The 25,766-nt window shown below is 40.6% G+C and overlaps 1 protein-coding gene and 1 long non-coding RNA gene across 2 annotated transcripts in view; one reads left to right on the forward strand and one right to left on the reverse strand.

Moving 5' to 3' along the window:
- The window catches only part of DLG1 (discs large MAGUK scaffold protein 1), a 291,753-nt gene extending 272,777 nt beyond the window's left edge, over positions 1-18,976 (reverse strand). Inside the window, exon 1 of the mRNA XM_032298165.1 lies at positions 18,958-18,976. The gene's annotated coding sequence lies outside the window, so the exon portion shown is untranslated. The remainder of the gene's footprint in view (positions 1-18,957) is intronic.
- Positions 1,068-1,984, forward strand: LOC116564813. Its single transcript, XR_004275110.1, has 2 exons — positions 1,068-1,247; positions 1,937-1,984. It is a non-coding gene; the product is annotated as an uncharacterized LOC116564813 (long non-coding RNA).
- Positions 18,977-25,766: the final 6,790 nt, after the last annotated feature.

Here is a 25,766-nt window from a genome sequence, read left to right on the forward strand (position 1 = left end):
TTTAATGGAAGAGTCACCCTAAAATTCCTGTGTATGGTATAATGGATTATTAAATCAGTATAGGACTAACAACTGCTTCCCATGTAAACTGGTACACCCTGACAGTGGTATAGCCCTTCATACAGTGTTCAAAGACAGATTTAACTCACTGCATGTCCACAGCAACCTGTAAGATAAACTCATTAGTTGTGATCTCCCACTTTGCAAGGGAGGGTACGGAGGGAGAAGAAACTAAGATAACTTAGTTTAAGGCATCACAACTGGCTGGAGCTGGGCTGAACATTAGTTCATTGTTTTTTCCATTAATCTATGCTGCTTTTTCTCTACTTGGCTCCTTTTCTAAATTAAACAAAGAAAACAAAAAACTGTGGGCACAGAGTGGTCTATATGTGTCAGAGATAGAGACAGAGAGATAGAAAGAGAGCGACTAGGTGAAAGAAAAAAGAGAGGGGCCGAGAGAGATTCAGACAAAATAAGGCACAAGTAATGGGCTATGGAGATAATTTTGGTGGAAATAGGACCTCAAAGAAATGCATATCCATACCCTGGTGATATGCTATAACTAAACGAGTTGGTTTTTTGTTTCGAAGTTTTTTGTTTTGTGGGGTTTTTTAATGCAAAGGTATATATTTAAAATACCCTGTAGCTTCCTTCTCTCCTTCATTTACCCAGACAAGTATCCTTGGGTATGAACGAGGTTTTCTAGATGCATGGGACATCCAAACTGGAAGTGTCCATCTACTCCCATCCCCATGTTTGATAAACATGTGAAGTAAGCTCCAGAAGAGCTCCCAGAGAACATCAGCACACAATTTTCAAGGGAGTTTTCCCTGATAGCAAAAAGTGACTGACATTTCCAGCATAATCCTTTTTTCTTTTAGAGTAGGAGCTGGGGGTAAGGAGAAATTAGTAATCTTTACTAAAGATACATTTCTAAGTTAACCAAATTTGCTTTTCTGCTTTTGAAAAACTTGTGGTATTGACAGAACCATAGGATCCCATATGAAAATCCTCAGGATTATACTAAAATCTCCTTACATGAAACAACCTCTTCACCCCACCCCCTGCCAGGAGGATTACCATTATCTATTCAAAGAAGGCTTTGGGTAGGGCTCCTCAGTCAGATTATCCTTATGTAGGTGGAGAACATAAACTTGGAAACTTAATTGGAATTTGAAGAAATGCTATTAGAATTTTAGGAAGTCATTTGTATTCCATTTCTGAGACGTGACCTGGATAGAATTCTGGTAAGTGGAGAAGCCAAAGGATTCTTCATAATCATATGTGGATTGTGTCCAGTGACCAATCTCATTTAGGATGGAAAACTGCCACAGCCTTCCAAAACAAAGACTTGTGTGCCAGTCTTTCATTTTTGGGAAGTGACACTCACTAGGGCTGTCATTTTCCTGTTCCTCATGTTGTATAACACTAAATTCCTTTACTATTTCCTTCTATTTTACACTCACAAGAATGGTAACGATACTGAATTATTTAAATCTTGCTTTCTATTTAAATTTTCTTTAGATTAAATTAATTTCTTCCCAAGGCAATTTTATCAATTGAGATTAAACTTTTGTGATTAAAACATCCTCTGCCTTTTATAAATAATTTGGGCAACGGTTGAAGAAACTTTTCCAAATACGCTTTTTTAAAAATGCTGCAAAATTTTCCCAAGTTGGATATCATTTCAAATTGCAAATTACCACATGAATAAACAAAGCCAAGCTCAAAGGGTGTAGGAGACAGTACAATGACAACAATAAGTCAATAATTTAAAGGGGGTGGGGCATTACCAATTACTAATGAAGATGAATAAAGCAATTTAAGAATAAGAGAGAAGCAAGTACTTAATAAGAATGCTACCATAATAATTTGGAGAAGCTTGGGTTCAAGAGAGCAGAATAAAGCTGTGTTTTTATTCTTTTTTTTTTCTCAGAAAAACACTGAAAATATTAGAACAAAGAGAAACTTGTTCCTCCAACCTTAAAAAAAGAAGAGTGGCTGGGTGCCATGGCTCACGCCTATAATCCCAGCACTTTGGGAGGCTGAGGCGGGTGGATTGCTTGAGGTTAGGAGTTCGAGACCTGCCTGACCAATGTGGTGAAACCCTGTCTCTACTAAAAATACAAAAATTAGCCGGGCATGGTGGTGTGTGCCTATAATCCCGGCTACTCAGGAGGCTAAGGCAGGAGAATGATTTGAACCCGGGAGGCAGAGATTTCAGTGAGCCGAGATGGCATGACTGCACTCCAGCCTGGGCAACAGAGTGAGAGTCCATCTCAAAAAAAAAAAAAAAAAAAAGAAGCAGCTTGATTAGTAACCCCCAACAAAACAGAAAGTAGATGGAGAATTGGTCTAATCCAAGTGCCTGAGCTGGGGGGTGGGCGAATGGAAAATGCAAAAAAAAAAGCAAGTGGGAGGGAAATCATATACATATCACAAATGTGGAAATATGCTGATTCTGCATGATGAATACAAGGTTTTCTGTTCTATTTATTCCAGATATGTTTGTGAATATTTGAAATATTTCTTAATAAAATGTTTAAACCTTTAAACAATCAGATAGACTTGCCTTAAACAGTTTAAGAAATTGAGACTCCAAATACCATTGAAGATGGCATATAGCTAGTTTTGGTGAGGTAGGAGCCAAAAACAAGGAGATTGTTAAATACCTAAAGAAGAAGTTAGATATTCAGGTTCCCACATATTCAGACAGGTGACCATCTTCCCTCACTCCTCCAAAAGGCAAGAATTCTATTTACTGGAGAACAAGAGAATCTTTAGATTTAGAACCACTAGACACAGAGGAAGATAGTGGTATTTGTAGTGCAGGAAACTAAGGGAAAATCAGCATATTGAACAGAGATAACTCTCTCACACCCACCTCTTTCTTCCTGCTAGCTATAACTGGGAGATACCTTTCAGAGAGAAAAATGGAATTGCCTCAGAAAAAAAGATCAATAGATACTTACAGTTGGGAGGCTTGCAGCAAAAGGCTAAGCCATCAGAAAAATGCAAATCAAAACCATAGTGAGATAGACTTCACTAGAATGGTTCTGATCAAAAAGACGTAACTGTTAAGACATAGCTGTTATTTTTATAACAAGTGCGCAAAGGATGTGGAGAACTCAGAACCCCATACACTGCTGGTGGGACTGTAAGATGGTGCATCCACTTTGGAAAACAATCTGGCATTTTTTTAACAGTTAAACATGTAATTTCCATATGATGTGACAATTCCTCTCCTAGGTATACACCAAAGAGAAGTGAAAACACATGCCTATACACAAATATTTCTAACAACATTATTAGTAATAGCTAGAAAGTGGAAACAACGTAAACACCCATGAATTGGTAGATGGAAAAATAAAATTGGTATGCCCATACAACATATTATTTAGCAATATAAAGAAATGAAGTACTGATACATGCTACGACATGAATGAACCTTGAAAACATGCTAAGTAAAAGAAGCCAGTTACGAAATACCACATACTGCACAATTCCATTTAGGTGACATATCCAGAAAAGAAAAATCTATATGAAGAAAAAGTAGACTAGTTGTTGCCTAGGGTTGAGGAACATGGGATGGAAGGGATTGGAAGGTAAAGGCTAAGGGATGAGGTTTTTTATTTTAATAAAAATGTTCTAAAGTTAATAGTGGTTTTGGATGCACAATTCTGTGAATATGCGAAAAGCCATTGAATTGTACATTTTAAATGGGTGAATTGTGTGGTATGTGAGTGGTATCTTAATAAAGCTCCTTTAAAAACATGTCAAGCTGGTCATTTTATTGCTCTTCAAGAATGCAGACCTGTCTATGAGCCTCTCAGATACACACAGAGCCTCCAATCAGTTCAGCTTTCAACAAGAAAAGCCAACCAACGCTTTTGGAGAAGGCTCTCATCATGAGGCCAGGCACAGTGGCTCACACCTGTAATCCCAGCACTTTGGAAGGCCGAGAGGCAGGTGAATCACTTGGGGTCAGGAGTTTGAGACCAGCCTGGCCAACATGGTGAAACCCCATCTCTACTAAAAACACAAAAATTAGCTAGGACTGGTGGCACATGTGTGCAATCTCAGCTACTCCGGAAGCTGAGGCAGGAGATCACTTGAATCCAGGAGGCAGGGGTCGCAGCGAGCTGAGATTGCACCACTGCACTCCAGCTTGGGTTACAAAAGGAGACTCTGTCTCAAAAGAAAAAAAAAGAAAAAAAATATATAATCACTGTAGACTATTTGTTTTAAAAATGCAATATTTTTGTAGTCTTAGCAACAAAAACATAGAGCAATGAATAGTGATTTGACACCACCAAATAAAAGAAATATAATTGTAATTGGAGGAGGGGAATCTTCACCTAAACATAATAGAAAATCAACTGATTGCATTAATTACTGAACAAAAGTACCAGTTTTCTATAGTATTTAGTAATATAAAAGTAAATTTCAGACGAAACAGTTAAAAGAATTGAGTTTCTTGGCTGGGCGTGGTGGCTCATGCCTGTAATCCCAGCACTTTGGGAGGCCGAGGTGGGCGGATCACGAGGTCAGGAGTTCTTTGAAAGTTTCTTGGCCTGGTGTGGTGGCACGCGCCTGTAGTCCCAGCTACTTGGGAGGCTGAGGCGGAAGAATTGCTTGAACCCAGGAGGCGGAGGTTGCAGTGAGCCGAAATTGCGCCACTGCACTCCAGCCTGGTAACAGAGCAAGACTCCGTCTCAAACAAACAACAAAAAAAAGAATTGAAAGCTTCTATGCAGAGGGGAATCGGAGCGGTAGAGAAGGGAGGAGAGGGCAAGAAACTATTTTTTAAGTATTTCTATAAGGCTTTTACCACTATGAATTTTGAAACTATTTGCATGTGAAAATTTGAGTAAAAATAAAAATTATAATGAAATGTATATAAAGAGGAGTTAGGTGATGCACAGTGACTTTCATGCCACATCAAAGCAGAATTCCAATGGTAGATGTAGCAGTAAAGAATCCAATAGAGCTCCAGTTGCTGCTACCCTATGCTATAGTAGATGCTGCAGTGACCACCCCTTCTGAAGAAGGAGACAACTGGAGAAAGTGGTCCATCACAGGACCAGAATGGCAAGAATGCAGGATCTCCTTTTCTTTTTTTCTTTTTCTTTTTCTTTTTGAGACAGAGTCTCATTCTGTTGCCCAGGCTAGAGTGCAATGGTGCCATCTCGGCTCACTGCAACCTCCACCTCCCAGGTTCAAGTGATTCTCATGCCTCACCCTCCCCAGTAGCTGGGATTATAGGCGTGCACCACCATGCCTGGCTAATTTTTTTGTATTTTTAGTAGAGATGGGGTTTTACCATTTTGGCCAGGCTGGTGATCCACCTGCCTCAGCCTCCCAAGTGCTGGGATTACAGGTGTGAGCTGCCACACCCGGCCAGGATCTTTTTTTCTAGGTGGTCTGTGACATTCTTTCTAGGGAGATTTTTTTTTTTTACATTTTTTATTTTTTTGAGACAGGATCTTACTCTGCTGCCCAAGCTGCAGTGCAGTGGTGCCATCATGGGTCACTTCAAACTTGACCTCCCAGGCCCAAGTGATCCTCCTGCCTCAGCCTCCCCCATAGCTGGGACTACAGGTCCAGGCCATCACACCTACCTAATCTCTTCCTTAAAATTTTTTTTGTAGAGACTCCTGTACTCAAGCAATCCTCCTGCCTTGGCCTCACAAAGTGCTGGGATTATAGGCATGAGCCATTGTGCCCAGCCTCACTAGAAAGATTTAAATGTGGTTCTGCCCATAGATAATTTTAAAATTACTTATCAGAACCTTTCCAAATTTATTATGTATGTGAGTCCCTAAAATTCCTAAAAACAAATAGAAGATCCTCTGTGAGTGAAAAAGTCAAGTTTCTTCCTCCTTCTAATGGCAAAACTCCAAGTAAAATCACTGTTTAGGGCAGGCACGATGGTTCACGCCTACAATCCCAGCACTTTGGGAGGCCAAGGCAGGTGGATCATTTGAGGTTAGGAGTTCAAGAGCAGCCCGGCCAACATGGCGAAACCCTGTCTCTACTAAAAATACAAAAATTAGCCAGGCATGGTGGTGCACGCCTGTAATTCCAACTACTCAGGAGGCTGAGACAGGAGAATCGCTTGAATCCAGGAGGCAGAGGTTGCAGTGAGCCAAGATCACGCCATTGTACCCCAGCCTGGGCGACAAGAGGAGACTCCGTCTTAAAAAACAAACAAACAAACAAACAAACAAACAAACGCACTATTTGTTGTCATACAATATTTCTGTCCTAGTTTATATTCTAATACTTTTATTTAAGGGCATATTTTTAAACAAATATGCAAAATTTTTAATTACATAACCAATATTAGTTTATGGTTAAAAAATAAAACTGCAAGCAGTTTGGAAGAACACATACTTCCCAATAAAATTCATCTTCCACACGGGCACAGTAGCTCACACCTGTAATCCCAGCACTTTGGGAGGCCGAGGTGGGTGGGTCACTTGTGGTCAGGAGTTCAAGACCATTCTGGTCAACATGGTGAAACCCTGTCTCTACGAAAAATACAAAGATTAGCTTGGCATGGTGGTGGGTGCCTGTAGTCCCATCTGCTCAGGAGGCTGAGGCAAGAGAATCGCTCTAACCTGGGAGGGAGAGGCTGCAGTGAGCCAAGATCATGCCGTTGCACTCCAGCGTGGGCGACAAGAGCGAGACTCTGTCTCAAAATAAATAAATAAAATAAAATAAAATAAAAACTAACCGGGTGTGGTGGCGGACACCTGTAATCCCAGCTACTTGGGAGGCTGAGGCATGAGAATCACTTGAACCTGGCAGGCAGAGGTTGCAGTAAGCTGAGATTTCGCCATTGCACTCCAGCCTGGGCCACAGAGTGAGACACTGTCTCAAAAAATAAAAATAAAAAAATAAAAATAATCATCTTCTATCACCCTTCCTCCTCAACCCCAACTCACATCAAGCAGGATTTTTAACAGGTTGGTAAGTCACTTTGCATGCCACTACATTTTGAAATGTCAAGGGGGATTGGGATGAGAAAGTTAATTAAAGAAATTGCTTTATGCGATGAAAGACTAAATACACGCCAGGCCATATATGACAACAGAGCTCTCTGATCCACAACCTCTGCAGCAAGCAACCCCGGAAATCAGACAACAACCACTGCTGCAATTGGCCTGCAATAATCAGAACCTGGTCAATGACTGCCAGCTTCCCTAATTTTGGCCCTTTCAACTCAAGACCAATCAGAGAAAGCCAAATATTCTCCCCAAATCAACCATGTAAAATGCCCTGCTTCTGGTCATCTTGCTTCCAGCTTTTCCATACCTGAAGATCTCCTTTTTTCTTCTTCTTCTAATTATAAAGCTTTCCCACTTCCCTGCCTGCCTTTGAGCCTCTGCCAAATGCAAGTGATGGTGGTTCACTCCCTCGCTATAGCAAGCTCTGTATAAATAGCCTGTGTTCTCATTCAGGTGGTCATCACTTACTTCCACAGACAAGCAAAAGTTCCCAATAACAAACAGAAAAACTGTTTAGTCTGCAACTTTAATAAAAGCCTTGTTCATTAGGTCATTCATTCAATTAATATGCATTATGCATCTACTACAAGCCAGGAACGAAAATAAATTATATTTCTCTAGGAAAATTTGTCCGAGAAGGAAATCACAAAGCTGAAGCCTTGGGAATTGAAAATTCAAATCTTCAGTCTTTGCTTATGGTCTGTAGCAGGCAAACAGCTTCAAGCTTCTCAAGGTTCCTTGGTTAAACATGAATGAATGGATGAAGAGAATGCCCCAGCAATAAAGATAATGCCCCGAAAATAATTTTACTAAGAATGTTTTTTATGCCACTCTTTTTATTTTTTAAAAAATTTCTCAGTACCTCTGAAGATTTCTGACACTATTGTTAGAGCCACTATTTTTCAAATGATACATATAACTACTTGTCTAGGATGGGTTCTCTTTCTCTTTCTCTCTATTGTGTTCAATTTATGAATCTAGACCACAACATTCTTCATTAATAAAGTTGGCAAACAAAGCGTCTGAAAACATTTTGCTACAGGGAATGATATTCTGCTAAGTTTTATTGAAGATGAAATTTTCATTAGTACTGCTAATGAACTATTCTTATTCCTTTTGGGAACTATGATTTATTAAAAGAATTAAAAGTTTTTTAAAAACACCAAAAGAATTACACTCATTCATTTTTAATATGACCAGAGTATTTGCAATAGAAAACTTAGTGAGTGTTCCCTTAGTAAATGGTGGCTTTTAAACCCTGCATAATTCTGGGTGTTACCATCAGGAAAACATTGCACTGTTCCTCATTAGAAGGATAATGCATTATAATAGCTTTAGTCTGAGGCATAAACCAGTTAAACGAAGCACCAGAAAAGGAAAAGCAAAAGTGTGTTTGGTGAATCATTCTTGTGCTATGGTTTGGTGACTCTAAATTGAGCCAGAAAAGAATGCAGCTAGTGGCTTAATCTGAAGAATCTTCCAAGGAAATGCTGCATACTGTACAATTCTTGTTGATCTCTAGCCTCTGGGATCTCTATTTACAAAGCTGTCTATTAACACAGCTTTGCAAATTAATTGTGAACAAATCAGCAGAGAATAAAAACTCAAACATAAATCTCTGATCTAACCACTTCATTTAGGAAGCGATTAGGGAGATCTTCTTGGACCAGTGTTTTTGATTCTCTTCTTTGCATTGTGACCTTGTACTGCAAACTCAGGTGTGACTACTATCGTTCTGGTCCAAAGTGCCAGGAAGTTCAGATCAGGTTAAGGACAAGCTCAGGCCTGGCTGACTCTGAGGTCAGCCTATTCACATGTCTTTTTTCTTTTCTTAGATGGAGTCTCGCTCTGTCCCCCAGGCTGGAGTGCAGTGGCCTGATCTTGGCTTACTGCAACCTCTGTCTCACAGGCTCAAGCAATTCTCCCGCCTCAGCCTCCTGAGTAGCTGGGACCACAGGTGCACACCGCCATGCCTGGCTAATTTTTTGTATTTTTTTTAGTAGCAACAGGGTTTCATTGTGTTGCCCAGGCTGGTCACAATCTCCTGAGCTCTGGCAATCAGCCCGCCTCGGCCTCCCAAAGTGCTGGGATTACAGGTGTGAGTTGTCGTGCCTGGCCTCATATGTCTTTTTTAGGCTAGAATCGCTTGAGAAACACAACCAGGTTCCTGCGGGTTAATAGATCTATTCTCCAAAGCCAAAGTATTTGGCATGGTCAGCAAAATTGTACTGTGTGTCGCAATTGGGCTCTGAGCACAGAATCTCACTGAGTGCCTTATGAATTTGATTATGAATAGAAGGCTGGTACAGTAGTGAGCAAGGGAAACTCCTATTCAGAGAAAGTTTTTACTCTAGAAATCATCCTCAAGGAGGAGACTACTTTAAAATTCTTGACTCCAGTTTTCTTTGATGTAAAAGATAACTTTCTAGGGACATGATTAGATCAGAGATTTTATTATAGGAATAACAAACTCTTTTAGGCAGTCCAGAGTGAACGCTAGCAGCAGCATTACGGCATTACTCCCTCTGCCCCAAGGAAATCCCTCCTGTCCCTCGGGTCCACATAGGATGCTTTGAGGATAATGCTGATGGCCATGTCCCTTGGTGTAGACGGGTCTAGTATTTTCCATGCATATATATGTGTGTGTGTGTGTGTGTGTGTTTCTTAAAAAAGTAGTATCATACATCTTATTGTGTAGTCTCCTTTTTTTTAAGGAATTTACATTTATTTCACAGCTTCAAAAAGGCTTGGTGCGTGATAATGACAGAAAATCAAGCATAGTACCTGATAGATAGTTTTCTGATAAATATACAAGGGATATTTACCCCCTGAAAAATCTATGCTCCAATTCAGTTAATGAGGCAAATGTTAAATATTGTGATACCAGTATTTTATTTAGATGTTTCCCATTTATGATGATTATTAAACATACATCACATGTTTACGTAAACATACACCTTCCAACCTGGGAATCAGAGCTGAGGGATCCTGTCAGCGTTCTGCCACAACTTGATGAGTGGCCTTAAGCAGATCAATTCAATATTTCTTCTCTAGATAAAGTCCCAATCTTGTCTGGCACATCTAGCCATAAAAACTCACATGCAGTTCCCAGAATATACCATGATCTTCTGTGCTGCCATATTTTTTAACAGGGGGGCCTGAAACACTCCTTCCTATCTGCCTAATTAATTCCTCACTATCTTTTTAAATTAAAAAAAATTAAACTGAAGTAAAGTGGATATAAAATGCACCATTTTAACCATCTAAGTGGATGGTTAAGTTCAGTAGTGTTTTGTACATTCACACTGTTATGCAACTAATCCCCAGAACTCTTTCATCTTGCAAAACTAAAATTTCACACACATTAAACAATGGCTTTGCATTCCTCCCTCTCCCCACCCCTAGTGATCATCATTCTACCTCCCATCTCTAGATGCCTCATGCAAGTGGCCTAATACAGTATTCGTCTTTTTTATAGCTGGCTTATTTCACTTAGCATAATGTTCTCAAGGTCCAACAATGTTATAGCATGTGTCAGAATGTCCTTCCTTCTAAGACTGAATTAAATTCCATTGTATGTATATACCTCCTTATGTTTATCCATTTATCTGTTGATGGACACTTGGGTTGTTTTCACTTGTTGGTTGCTGTAAACATAGGTAGACAAATGATCTCCTCAAGACCCTACCTTCAGTTCTTTTGGGTATATATCCAGAAATGAAATTGCTGGATCACATGATAATTCTATTTGTGTAGCCTCCTTTTAAAACTTTGCTCTTTAATACTTATTTTCCCCAAATTAATAATTTCTCAGGTAAATAAGAAACCAACCTTTTACAGAATAGTGGTTTTTTTAAAATTATCTATAGAATGTTTTATTAAATGGCCATACTTATTAAATTGATTCCTTCCAGTTTTCCATTATGAAAAACCATGCTAGGTAAACAAATCTTTATCCATAAGATGAATTTTTGGAAGTAAAATTGCTGGATTAAGAGGAGCACATTTAAAAAATGCTGGTGCATAGTGTTATGGGACATGTGCAAACTTCTAAAGGTTTATTTTTATGAAATATCAGCCTCCGTTGCCAGCACTCTGTATAAGCAGGGCGAAGGCTGGCAGCTTAAGTACCCTCTAGTCTTTTTAAACTTTACCGTCAAAGAAAGTAAATCTTTATACCAAAATTCTTATTCAGAAGTGAAAGTGTTATGTAAGTCATCATTCACAGTAAAAACAATGAATGATCAGATCTTGCTGCTTAAATTTTAAATTAATATAAGTAATACAAAATCCGTTTTTAAATGATCCTCCCTCAGTAAGCATAAAAAGTTGCCTCAAATTTATATATTATTTTTTAGTTTACAAACCACTTCCACTTATGTTTTCTTACATATTCCTTATAATTAGTGATTGTTTTCCCTGGTTTACACAGGAAGAAATTGAGGCCCGGAGAAGTGACTTGCCCGAGGCCACAAAGCTGATCATCAGTGTCTTCTAGTTCCAAGTGCATTGCTTTACAGATGATTCATTTACCAGTCCTTGAGACCTTATAGTGAATAAGGATAGTAGAGACTTTTCCAAGCTTCTTTTTCAAACCAGAAAGAGATGGTAATGCTTTTTGCAAAGTAACTAAAAGCTATGATTTAATAAGAGGCCATTTTGTGGCCAAAACATAGTATATAAAATATAAATAACACTCCTTCTTCCCCCTAGAATTGTGTGATGCCCTTCATGGAGCTGCTATCGAGTGTTGCCAGACATGTGGGCTCTGGGGTCATCCTGTTTGGATTTGAATATTGGCACCACCGTACTAGTTTTGTAGTCTGAACAAGTCACCCTCTCTGTACTTCTATTTCTTTACCTGCAAAATGTCTAACAAGAGATCCCAACTCAGTGGATTGTTGCAGGATTGGATGAGATAATGTCAGTAAAGCAATTAGCACTGTACCTGGCGCATGCTCACTGCCTGATACATAATAATTCTTACTACTAGGTGTTAAGGACCTAGGTAATACTGCTCCTCTGTTTTATCCTGGGGAGAAGGGTACATGAAAGGGGCTGGTAAACAAGTTAAGAGAGAAAATAGCCTTCTCTGATCCCTCAGCTGATTAAAGAAGATAATTAAAGGCTTCTCTAGTAAACCGTAGGCTCATATCATTCAGTTCAAATATTTTTTATGTTTCCCTTGTTATTTCTTCGGTTACCAATGGGTTATTTAGTAGTTATGTTGTTTAACCTCCAAATGGTTGGAGATTTTCAGATATCTTCAGTCATTAATTTCTATTTTAATTCTGTTGTGATCAGAGACGGTGAATGTTCAATGTATACTTTAAAAGAATGTGTATTCTGCTGTTTTGGGAAACAGGGGTCTAGAAAATGTAATTAGTCAAATCGGGTGATAGTGTCATTCATGTTTTCTATGACTTCTTTTTTGTAACTGGCTCATGTTTTCTATCACCACTGCTTTTCTATTTACTTTTTCTACCAATTATTGAAATAGGACTCTGTGGGAAATTCTAACTACATGTGAATTCCTCTTTTTCTCCTTTGCACTTTGTTAGTTTTTGTTTCACATGTTTTAAAGCTTTGTTATTAACTGCACATCCATCTAGAATTAACTTGTCTACATTATGAAATATCCATCTTTATTGTTGAATACTCTTGGTCTTGAAATCTATTTTGTCTGATATTAATATTGCCACTCTAGCTCTTTTATAGTCAGTGTGTGATGTATCTCTCTCTACCTTTTTACTTTTAGCCAACTTGTCTTAATATATTTAAACTCCTTTTTTTGTAGAAAGTATTTAGTTGAATCTTGCCTTTTTATCTATTATGATAATATCTGCCTTTTAATCAAGATGTTAAGACTATTTGCATTTAATATAATGATATTAATTACATTTGATATAATTAAATCAATTAATATAATGTACTATAATATAATATAGATAAGTGTAAATCTATGATCTTACTAATTTTTTTTTCTTCTCGACTCATCTGTTCTCTGTTCCTTTACCTCTTCTTTTTATGACCTCTTTTGGAGTAAGTGATTACCTCTGATGATTCTATTTTATTTCCATTATTGCCTTATTAACTACAATTCTGTTTTGTGTTTCAGTGGTTGCCCCAGAGCTTGCAATATGTATTTTTAACTTACCACAACTCACCTTCAACTAATATTAGCACTTCAAGTATAGTATAAAAACTTTACATCAGTATATTTCTGTTTTCCTTCTTGGGTCCTTCATATCAATGCTGTACATTTTAGATTCCTATTTATTGCAAAATTCACAATACATCATTACTAATTTTGCTTAGAACTGGCCATTCTAATTTAAATAAATTAAAAATCAGAAAAATTATTTCATATTTACCCACACATCTACCATTTTCAGAACTCTTCATTCCTTAGGTAAGCCTGAGTTTCTATCTGGTTCATTGTCCTTCAGCCTGAAGAAGTTCTTTTTAACATTTATTACAGTAAAAAATCTGCTGGCAGTTACTTCTCTCAGCTTTTTAAAATCTAAAAATGTCTTTATTTTACTTTTGTTTTTAAGAGATTTTTTTTGCTCCCACAGGCTTTGTTGGCCATTTTTAAATTTTCTTTCAGCAATTTAGAAAGGCCTTTCTATTGCCTCCTGACTTGCATTATTTCTGAAGCGAAGTCATCAGTATTTTTTAAAATCTTTGTGCCTCTGCATATAATCTTTTTTTTTTTTTTGACATGGAGTGTTGCTCTGTCGCCCAGGCTGGAAGTGCAGTGGAGTGATCTCAGCTCACTGCAACCTCCGCCTCCCAGGTTCAAGCGATTTTCCTGCCTCAGCCTCCAAAGTAGCTGGGATTACAGGTGCCCACCACCATGCCCAGCTAATTTTTGTATTTGTAGTAGAGATGGGGTTTCACCATGTTGGCCAGGCTGGTCTTGAACTCCTGATCTCAGGTGATCCACCCACCTTGCCTTCCAAAGTGCTGGGATTATAGGGGTGAGCCACTGCACCTGGCTTTGTAATGGAAAGATTTTAAAAGATGAATATGAGCTGACAGCTCTGATTCAGCCAAGTGTGAACAAATACCAAACCCAGTCCAGAAGTCGGATGTGGAACCCGAGGGCAACCTAAAATCAGGAGTCAGAAGGGGCCAGGATTGGCATGGAGCAAAGACAAGCGTGGAACACCTGAACAGCAAAGGAGACAGTCATCACTCTGATTTGTTCTGGTGCCCTCTTTGTAGCACATGGGCCCACCGGGGTGGCTGCCCTAAAGGCATAGCCAGAGCTGACTACCTCATCAGTTACTCACTACATAAAGAAGTGAGGAGAATATGAAGCTTTTTTTGTTTTGTTTTGTTTTTGAGACAGAGTCTTGCTCTGTCGCCCAGGCTGGAGTGTAGTGGCAAAATCTTGACTCACTGCAACCTCTGAGTCCTGGGTTCAAGTGATTCTCCTGCCTCAGCCTGCTGAGTAGCTGGGACTACAGGTGCCCGCCACCACACCTGGCTAATTTTTGTATTGTTAGTAGAGACGGGGTTTCATCATATTGGCCAGGATGTTCTCGAACTCCTGACCTTGTGATCTCCCCAACTTGGCCTCCCAAAGTGCTGGGATCACAGGCGTGAGCCACCGCGCCTGGCTGAGAATATGAAGCTTTCTAAAATAGCTTGGACTTCTTAACTTGTTAGAAAAAAAATGAGTGTTTATGCAATATGCATAATACAATACGTATAATACATATATTTTTTGAGATGGAGTCTCACACTGTCATCTGGGCTGGAGTGCAGTGGCACAATCTTGGCTCACTGCAACCTTCGCCTCCTGGGTTCAAGTAATTCTCCTGCCTCAGCCTCCCGAGTAGCTGAGATTACAGGTGCCCGCCACCACGCCCGGCTAATTTTTTGTATTTTTGGTAGAGATGGATTTTCACCATGTTGGCCAAGCTGGTCTTGAACTCCCGACCACGTGATTCACTCTCCTTAGCCTCCCAAAGTGTTGAGATTACAGGCTTGAGCCACTGCACCTGGCCCAATATGCATAATATTTATGCAATCTGCATAATACAATATGTAAGGGTTTTCTTCCTCAACACTATTTTGAAGATTATGTCATTCAGTTTTGGTAGGTTCCCTCAGTTCAACATGAATAACATTACCAAATTGCTGCTTGTTCTATCTAGTTCATACCTCCTTCTCCCATATGACTCTAAAGGCCTTTAGAAAAAATAGCACAGCCCTGTTTTAGGGCCTGGTTTCCACTTCATTATTTGGTTACACTGCCTCTCCCACACTTACATATCTTCAAGTTCCATACTTTCTCTAACAATCCTTTACGCTATGGCATAGCCACTCAAGTTTACAAGGTTCAGTGATAGAGATTGAGCAGAAATATGGATATCCAGTTTTTTTTTTTTTTTTTTTTTTTTTGAGATGGAATCTCCCTCTACCGCCCAGGCTGGAGTGCAGTGGCATGATCTCGGCTCACTGCAACCTCCTCCTACAGGGTTCAAGCGATTCTGCAGCCTCACCCTCCTGAGTGGCTGGGACTACCGGCACCTGCCACCACGCCCAACTAATTTTTTGTATTTTTAGTAGAGACGGGGTTTCTCTGTGTTAGCCAGGATGGTCTCGAGCTCCAGACCTTGTGATCCGCCTGTCTTGGCCTCCCAAAGTGCTGAGATTACAGGCATGAGCCACCGTGCCCAGTTGATATCTAGTTTTTCTAAGAGATACACTGAACATGAAGCTGTGAGGCCACGTTTCCCTTTATGACAGCTCTTGACTTACATTTCTCATCCATCTTCTTAACCTTTCACATTATTTCCTGAAGCCATTTCATCTTCCTGCTAAAATGCCAACCTAAAAATAAGTAATCACACTGAAAAGGATCCAGATGGAAACAGAAAAACACGGACACACTCATTGAGGACGTGAAACATGTTCTATATTTGCTAGTAGACTTAAGTTTGCTTCTCATCTTCATTTCTAGCTCATCACAGAGGCGTATTGGAAATGCTCTGACCAGTGAAACCAAATTCGTTCTATGCGGCTTTTGATTTCAGTGATACTAGTGGATTTTATCTGGAAATAAATGTGATTAATTTCTACCTTTTATTTAATCAGACCAAGAATTCAGATTATTGTTGTGTTCCTAAGAGGCATACTAGTTACTTGTTTCAACCAATTGGGAGAAGAAGGATACATCAAGCTCAAGAACTTGGCACATTCCTTAATTTCTCTTGCTGTATGAATGTGGAAGACTTTCTAAGGCAGATCTTTACCTTTCTGGACATATCAGGACATGAGAGTCACAAAACCAGATGAATGCAGCAAATTATAAGCAAACCCAGAAATGCAAAAATATCAGACTAATCAAAATTTCTATGAATTCCTATTTTTAAAAATTCTTTTAAAATTATCAGAAGAACAACACACACATACACTTATATCAGAGGAAATTTAGTAAGTTACTTGTTTTCAAGGAACTTCCGATGTCGTACACATTCGTTTATAATGCCTTTATCTTCCTTATCTAGAGTGCTGTTCAATAGCAACTGGCACTCAGAATAAGAAATCTGAGAGACCATAAGATATTAAATTACCCAAGAAAAAAATAATGTCTCCTCATTACCAAGGCAATAAATCCTTCTACACCATTTTAGAATATTTATCAGAATAAAGAGTTGAAACAAAAAATGTTTACTGAAAAACTATCTCTTAGCCAAGAGAGGTCTGCCCCAGGCACCATGATGAATCTTTGTGAACTTGTATTGAAGAGTTACAAGTTTTAGGACCAAGTTAATAATCTAAGTCACTGAGGTCTATAAATTATCCCCCACAACTGAAAAAAATTATTCCCTAATTTGTGGTGCTTTAGAAAATGGTGCAAAAGTGAGACTTAGATCACTGTCAAGAGGTTTAATTCCACATGAATTATTATTATTATTATTATTTGAGACAGAGTCTCACTCTGTCACCCAGGCTGGAGTACAGTGGCGGATCCTGGCTCACTGCAACCTCCGCCTCCCAGGTTCAAGTGATTCTCCTGCCTCAGCCTCCTGAATAGCTGGGATTACAGGCATGCGCCACCACACCTGGCTAATTTTTTTATTTTTAGTAGAGATGGGGTTTCGCCATGTTGTCCAGGCTGGTCTTGAACTCCCGATCTGAAGTGATCTGCCTGCCTTGGCCCCTCAAAGTGCTGAGATTACGGACATGAGCCACTGTACCCAGCCTAATTCTACTTGAATTATCAGCTACAATTTGACTAGCTTGTGGGCTCCAAAAATGATTTAAAATTTTAAAGTACAGGTTCAGGCCGGGCATGGTGGCTCATGCCTATAATCCTAGCACTCTGGAAGGCTGAGGCAGGCGGATCACATGTGGTCAGGAGTTCCAGGCCAGTCTGGCCAACACAGTGAAACCCATTCTCTACTAAAAATACAAACATTAGCTAGGCATGGTGGTGCATGCCTGTAGTCCCAGATACTCTGGAGGCTGAAGCAGGAGAATCGCTTGAACCCAGGAGGCAGAGGCTGCAGTGAGCTGAGATCCGCCAATGCATTCCAGCTTGGGCGACAGAGTGAGACTGTCTCAACAGCAACAACAAAAAAAGTACAGGTTCTGCAAAGGCAACCAAATGGCTGTTGTACACATCCTCCAGAAGACATTGAGCCAGAAACCAAAACCAAGAGTGTGACCCTTTAAGTACTTTGAAGGTGACAAAAGTACAACCACTCTATTCTCTCTATTCACACGTCCAGATTCCGTCATGTACATCTTGCTCAGACACAGCTGGGACCAGAGCTGGACGTGACCTGTCCCTTTTGAATGCTGAGGTGGGCAAGCATTGGCATGTGACTCCAGCATAGCTGTTCATTCCCTGGTCAGGGTCTGACCCTTTTTCTTGTGACCTGTATCGTATTCTACTCTGTAATGTAATGATTTGTCTGCATACTTTATCTCACCTAATAGATTATGAATTTTTGAATGCAAGGACCATGCCTTTTTATCTTCTTTGAAGTAATACGGATGAAAACCCACCGTAAATTACGAAATACTTTCATAGGTCTAACTTTCTTCTTTCTAAAATTATTTGCATCTATTAGCACCTAACACATTGCAGAGGCCCAATAAAGATTTGTCAACTGACTAATTGAAATCAATAAACATCTCCAGTTATTCCCCTCCTGTCACCAGAATCCCACACAGTATCTAGCAGAGTTCGGCCCAGCAAAGAGATCAACTGTCTAAAGGACATTTGTTGGCAGGCTGACCCAGCAGGCTGACCTGCCATCCTCAGTTCTCCGCCCATCAAGCACAAATACCGCCGCCGCCTCTTTCATTTAATACTCTAGTATTTGGTTGCACTGCAGTGTCCTGGCAAGTATCCAGGAAAGCTGCCTCGGGGAAATGCGGATGCCTGACCCCGCACTAAAAAAGTATTTCAGGACTGGCTAGCGGAGGGGTTGCCACAAACTATCCCCACCATTCGGATGTCCAAAAAGTTGGCATTAGCACAACTCTTCTCCCCCAGGTAGCAAGGGAAACAAAACCCATGAAACCAAAGTGGGCAGCCAATCAGGAGGACGGAGCAGGGCTTTTGTTTTCGCCTTGCTATGCCAAAAGCACAGGAATAAACACAATAGAGAAAGGTGTTTTGCTTCCCAAATGGAAACTTTGCAAGTCTTTCTAAACTGTTTTTTATCAATTAATCTGTCTTTGAACAGGGATGTCACCTTTAAAAAAAAAAAAAAGCATAAGCTTATTTCAGTAATGTGGAAAAACTAAATAAATCACTTTCTCACTAGGAAATACTTCTCCCGTTTTAAAAACCAAATTCAGGAATTTGACTTTAAGAAAGAAAAAAATGAAATTTCCTAATGGCCATTTTCTGAAGTGAATTAATAGCTAGAGGCCCACTGGCCACCTGCTCGTAGCCAGCCAGCATTCTTACCCAATCACAGGTGAAGTCAGAAGCACACGGAGTTTATGACATACTTGCAATGCTTCATTTAGAACATTTACCAACTGCTGTATTTTTTTCCACAGAGTCTCACTATTTCATTATAAAGACTAGAAGAACAGGCCCTTGTTCTCAGGCAAGAAAACACAGAAGCTTCATTTGTTTATTATTTTTAACTACTGCGCATTTTGTGTGCTTTATAGCTTCTTCAGTGATTGTTTAATTGTGAATATATTGGCATGTGATTTGAGGTCAGCTGTTTGCTCCCTGGATGGTACAATCAATCTATAATCTTGTTAGGGAGAAATAAAGTCCAAGCTGCAAATTCTAGGCTGCCAACTAATACTCTCCCTCTCTTCAAATCTTCTATGTCTATCATGAAAAACATTCTCAAACTGTTTACATTTCCCTGAATATTACTTAGAATATATTTTGAAAGTCATCTTTTCTCTTCTTCATTGCTTTAAAAAATGTAGACAGGCAGGCCAGAAATTGTGCCTCACGCCTGTAATCCCAATACTTTGGGAGGCCAAGGCGGGTGGATCAGGAGGTCAGGAGATCGAGATCATCCTGGCCAACCTGGCGAACCCTCATGTGTGCTAAAAATACAAAAAAAGAAAAAAAAATAGCTGGGCATGGTAGTGTGTGCCTGTAGTCCTAGCTACTCGGAAGGCTGAGGCAGAAGAATTGCTTGAACCTGGGAGGCAGAGGTTGCATCGAGCTGAAATCGTGCCACTGCACTCCAGCCTGGCTGGCGACAGAGTGAGACTCTGTCTCAAAAAAAAAAAAAAAAAATGTAGACAGGCAAACAAAAGAAAATGGTCACCAATTCTACCACCCAAATGTAATTGCAATTAATATTTTGGTGCAAAATCTTCCAGGCTGTTGGAGAGAGGTTTTGTTTGTTTGTTTTATTGGGTTTTTTTGTTGTTGTTGTTAATAAGCACCAAAACAAACTGAAAATAAGTTTTGCTAGAGTTTTAAAGTGATGCTATCTTCTAAAAAATTTTTTGCTAACTAAAACCACATAAATAAGATTTTCTTTCATTGAATGTTTTCCGTTCATCACCAGTATACACACAGCTCAAGTGGGCCATCCGTCTATGGGAAAATGGGCATTTTTAAGAAAAATATGTTAACTTCTGCCGTTTCAAAGTCCATTACAAGAATGCTTTAACTGATTCCATTTGTTTCATTTCCTTCACCTCCCAGATCATCCTCCACCCCATTCCAGATATTTTTTTTAATTTTTAATTAATTAATTAATTAATTATTTGAGATGGAGTCTCACTCTGTCACCGGGCTGGAGTGCAGTGGCACCATCTCGGCTCACTGCAACCTCCAACTCCCTGGTTCAAGCGATTCTCTTGCCTCAGTCTCCCGAGTAGCTGGGATTACAGGTGCACACCACGATGCCCAGTTAATTTTTGTATTTCTAGTAGAGATGGGATTTCACCATGTTGGCCAGGATGGTCTCGATGTCCTGACCTTGTGATCCACCCATCTCAGCCTCCCAAAGTGCTGGGATGACAGGTGTGAGTCGCCGTGCCTCCGCCCTCCAGCTCTTCTTAGACCCTCACTCCAGGACCCCTTGTCTGCTTCTTTTACTTACAATTTTGCTTCTGAGGGAAGAGATCAAAGGGGTGAGACTGGAAGCAAATACAACAAAATAGTAATAGTGGTCAATTCTGGACAATTGAAACACAGGTGTTGGTTGTATTCATTTCTGTATTCTTACAGATATTTAAAAAATTCTAAATATGAACAAAGCAAAGCCAAACAAAAGATATGGTCTCTGTGTTCCAGGAGCTCAGGGTCTGGTAATGTGTAATCAATTACAGTAAATTCAAGACTTGCAAACAGATCTTTCCTCTAGAGAGCTTTCTAACAGATACAAGTTAGTACAAGGTGCTAGACTCTAGCAGCCACAGGAACACAGAGTATGGAGTACACTCCCCCTCCATGTTTTCTTGGAGAATGTAGGGAAGAGAATGCCTCTTCTGGGAAGAGGCAAAGCCTGACTTGAAGCTTGGAGGATAAGCAGTTTTCCACGGTTTCCAGAGTAGGTAGGAGTGTGCTGCAGAATGCCCTGACATGTAAAATCAGACTCAGAGGCCAAATCACGTGCTTGGGGAAGAGAGACTATTTTCAGTATGGCTGGGGTTGCTCTGTGTCTGCAGATAAACTTGGAGAAGTGGGCATTTACCAAGTGGTGAAGAGTCCCATGTGTCAAGCTACCCAATGGTTGATGAGAAACCAATGAAATAAGGGAAGGAGGTAATATGACTTTTGTGTTAGGAACATGCTTCAGGGGAAGCTGTGGAATATAGACTACAGAGGAGGAACGGAGGCAGAGAGACCAATTAGGAGACTGCCACCATGGTCTAGGTGAGAGGCAATGATGGTCTGTAACAGGGCAGTGGCAGAGAACAAACAGGGACAGATGAAAAATTTTTAGAAGACAGGATCTAACCTGCAAGGAGACAAATTAGATGTGGGGGTTGCGGGAAGGAAGAGGGCAAAATCAAGAGCCACTGCTGGGATTCTGACTTGGGTAATGGGTTGGATGTTAATTCACTGGGATTGGGAAGAGTAGAAATGGAGAGGGGACAGATGAGTAAAATTTGCAACATGCTGATCTTGGGAAGTCTGTGGTACATCTTGCTTGGAGTTGCCCAAGAGACCATGAGGCATAGAGCTTGGAGTGAGCACAAGAAAGTATTCTCTCCGAGCTAGAACAAGAGTCATCAAGTGGATGCCACCTTGGCTGAGGCAATCGAAGATGAGGTGTTGAAGATGTCCTGGGAAGACTGAGGGAGGGAGAAGAACAGAGGCTGGAGCTCTAAGGGAGCTCAACATTTAAGGATCATGGGGAGAAGGGAAGGCTGTGCAAGAGACTGAATGGGTGGTCCAAGGGGAAGGAGGATGATCAGGAGAGGGCCATGTCAGTCCATGTTACATCTGCTAAAGAAGAAAATCATTTTAAGGAGGAAGGAACAGTCATTAGGTTAGAGCTGGCAGCTAAGTCTCACAAGACATAGTGTTGCCAGATAAAATACAGCATGCCCAATTAAATTTGCATTAAGATATAAATGAATACTTTAAAAAATATTTTTAATTAACAAATGTTTTTCAATTCTAATTTTTGTGGGTACATAGTAGGTGTATATCTTTATGGGGTATATGAGATGTTTTTCATACAGGCATGCAATGTGAAATGATTACATCATGAAGAATGGGGTATCTATTCCCTCAAGCATTTATCCTTTGTGTTACAAACAATCCAGTTACACTCTTAGTTATTTAAAAATGTACAATAGAGTTATTATGACTATGGTCACCCTGTGGTGCTATCCAATAGTAGGTCTTATTCATTCTTTCTATTTTGTGTGCCCATTAACCATCCCCACCTTCCCCCAAATGAGTATTTTTTTCAAGTATAAGTATGTATCTTATATTGATTTGCTACGTATGGGAACCGTAGTAAGAGAAAGACTAAAATCTGTAGGTAGATTCTGTAGTTAAAGCTAAGTCAGAGGACTGCAGGAAGCAGGTGCAGGAGGGGACTGGGAGGTGACACGTGTCAATCTTCCTGGAAAACAGGCTTTGAAGCAATAGGGTAGGGAACAGGCTTAAGACAGGGAGAATTTTCTTTCTTTCTTTTTAATTACAGTTTAAATTCTGGGATACATGTGCGGAACGTGCAGGTTTGTTACATAGGTATACATGTGCCGCGGTGGTTTGCTGCATCCATCAACCCGTCATCTACATTAGGTATTTCTTCTAACGCTATCCTTCCCCTTGTTCCCCACCCCCGACAGGTCCCAGTGTGTGATGTTCCCCTCCAAGACACGGAGAATGTCTTTAAGGGGAGCAGACACTTCATATTGCGGTTTTCTCCCCTCCCTGCCACAGCCAGCAGCCAGAAACCATGTGAGGTTCAAGACCACGTCTTAGTTATTTTTGTAATCAAAGCTCTGACCTGGCCAGGGCTTTCCTTTTGTGCATCAGGAACTCAATAAATGTTTGCTAAATTAAATCCTTAGACTGGATTTCTCCAAGTCAATTGTAAATAACTGAGGTAATCAAGGAGGTGCATTACTTCTGCGTCTACCTGAAATTTATGACCCAACGTATTTTGGACACATCTAGTTCACATTGATCAGGATGATCTGTGGAATTGCCTCTGCTCTCTATGTCTCCTTACTGGTGAAGGCAGAGTCCTTAATCCTAGAAGCCAGTGTCCTTTCTTGCACCTGCCAGTGTATAGCAGCAGCAGCTAGGAATCTCTTAATTGCTTTGTGCTTGTCAAGACTATGCAGTTTTCCAGGTGAGTAAAACAGATCCCAAATATCTGGCTGAGGGGGAAAAAAAGAAAAACACTTGCACTAAACCAGCAGAATACGTTGTTCAAGAGGGTCTTTGAGGCTTGTGGGAAACTTCAGCATCCTTCAGCCTGATCTGACATTTGCTGCTCCACTTGGCTTACAAACTGCCTTTCTTCCTTTAGGCAGCTGAGTGAAATTCACTCACCTCAACAGAGGAATAAACCAACCGCAAAACAAACCTATTAAGAGGCTGCTAAAGCCTGCCGTAAGTGATCCAAAGCCGGGAAGCAAATGCATGTGTGTTTTTAAAGAAAGGTCTTCTGCCTTTCCGCTCCAAAAGCACCCTCAAGTCAATGCTAGAGATACTTGTGGACTCTGCTTGCAGGGAGGGAGGAAGTAGGAGCTGGTGCTGAAGTGAGGGTTCAAGGACTCTGGCTCAGGCTGTTAGAGAATGCAGACCCCAGCATTCTATGCTTTGATTTGCTAAGTATGGGAACCCTAGTAAGATGAAGACTAGGGTCTTTATTTTTCCTTCCACCAATAGACCCTGCCCCTGGAGAAGATTAGAAGTGAATTCAGCCAGGTAGGAGACCCATAGCAGGGACCCAGGAGGCCCTTGAGTGGGCAGGGTCTGTTGGTGAAAGAGAAAGAAGAAAACTGGTTAATTGGAAAAGCTTGGATTTTGAGGGAACGCCAGGCCACGGCTTAGCCCAGGACCCAGGGAACAGGCCCCGAGTTTCTCTGGCAGGGACTTAAGCTGCAGGTGTGAACTGGGCCCCTGGGAGCAGGCACAGGGGAGACGTCTCCTCTTCAGGTGGGGAGAACCCAGAGGACAGGACAAAGACTAGCCTTACTGTGGGGAGGAGGGAATGAGGAGAAGCAGGCCTGGAAGCAAGTTTGAGCCGTTATTTGAACACAGCACTTGTTCAAAAGAAACAGACAATGGAAAAAACAAAAACAAAACTGAAATTCTTTTACCGCCCTTCCCCCACAAAAAAACCATGATATCTTTTACTTGATAAGTTTTTGTTTGTTTCTGGCTCTTCAGTGGGATTTGGGATTCTAGAGGACAAAATGATCAGTTAAAGAAAATGGGTTGGGTACAGTGGCTCACACCTGTAATCCCAGCACTTTGGGAGGCCAAGGCGGGCAGATCACCTGAGGTCAAGAGTTCAAGACCAACCTTACCAACAAGGAGAAACCCCGTCTCTACTAAAAAATATAAAAATCAGCCAGGCATGGTGGCACATGCCTATAATCCCAGCTACTTGGGAGGCCAAGGCAGGAGAATCGCTTGAATCCGGGAGGTGGAGGTTGCGGTGAGTCAAGATTGTGCCATTGCACTCCAGCCTGGGCAACAAGAGCAAGACTCCGTCTCAAAACAAATAAATAAATAAAAAGAAAGAAAATGAAGTACCCACCAACTATCCACGTCTGATGTGGTGTATATAAATTGACAGCCCTCCTCTACATGAACCTTGTAAACTTGGGTTACCTACTTAATTTCTTTGAGCCTCAGTTTCTTTAGCTACAAAATGAGGATAAGACTGCTTCATATGGGTTGTGGTGAGTATGAAATGAAATGACACGTGCACAGCTCTCCGGGAACAGTGCCTAGCATATAGCTGTGCCCATTAATGGTTACATAACATCAGTACTTAGCTTCTACCAGCTTCATTTTCTTCCTCTGTAACTAGATACTGCGATATGTACCTCACACAGTAGGTACGCAGATAGTGTAACTTCTCTTTTTCTTCTATTTCTTGTCTGAAAAGTACAGTTTCTCTTTCTCGTCATCTCCAAATATATTCATCTCCATTTAGTCAGTCAGTAGTATTTGCTGGGTTTCTGTTTTGTTCAGGGTTTTCTCCTTAGGGTTTCCAGGATAATGCATGGGCAGTGTTGATCCTTCTCAAAGGGCTTCCCTAGTTCGCTGGTGGAGGGAGAGGGGCTGATATTCTTACATCTTTATTATAGAAGGGAAAAATGATGAGAGACGCAGCAAAAGCTCTGTGGTCACTCAGAAGAGGCAGCGTTTACTTCCAGTTAGAAGTCAGGGAGTGCTTCCCACATAACATGGCATTTGAACAGGGACCTTCTGCCAGTATTGAGGGTAAAGGGGAGAAAAAAATAGATGAACTGGGACTTGAAAAATAAGAAATATGGCCGGGCACAGTGGCTCACACCTGCAATCCCAGCACTTTGGGAGGGTGAGGTGGGTGGATCACCTGAGGTCAGGAGTTCAAGACCAGCCTGGCCAACATGGTGAAACCCCATCTCTACAAAAAATACAAAAATTAGCTGGACTGGTGGCAGGTGCCTGTAATCCCAGCTACTTGGGAGCCTGAGGCAGGAGAATTGCTTGAACTTGGGAGGCGGAAGTTGCAGTGAGCTAAGATCCAGCCTGGGCAATGCGAATGAAACTCCATCTCAAAAAAGAAAAAGAAAAGAAAAACGAGAAATACTTGGGTA

This window comes from Sapajus apella, unplaced genomic scaffold, assembly GCF_009761245.1.
Source record: "Sapajus apella isolate SASKATOON/1434 unplaced genomic scaffold, GSC_monkey_1.0 scaffold38, whole genome shotgun sequence".
Taxonomy (NCBI): Eukaryota; Metazoa; Chordata; class Mammalia; order Primates; family Cebidae; genus Sapajus; species Sapajus apella.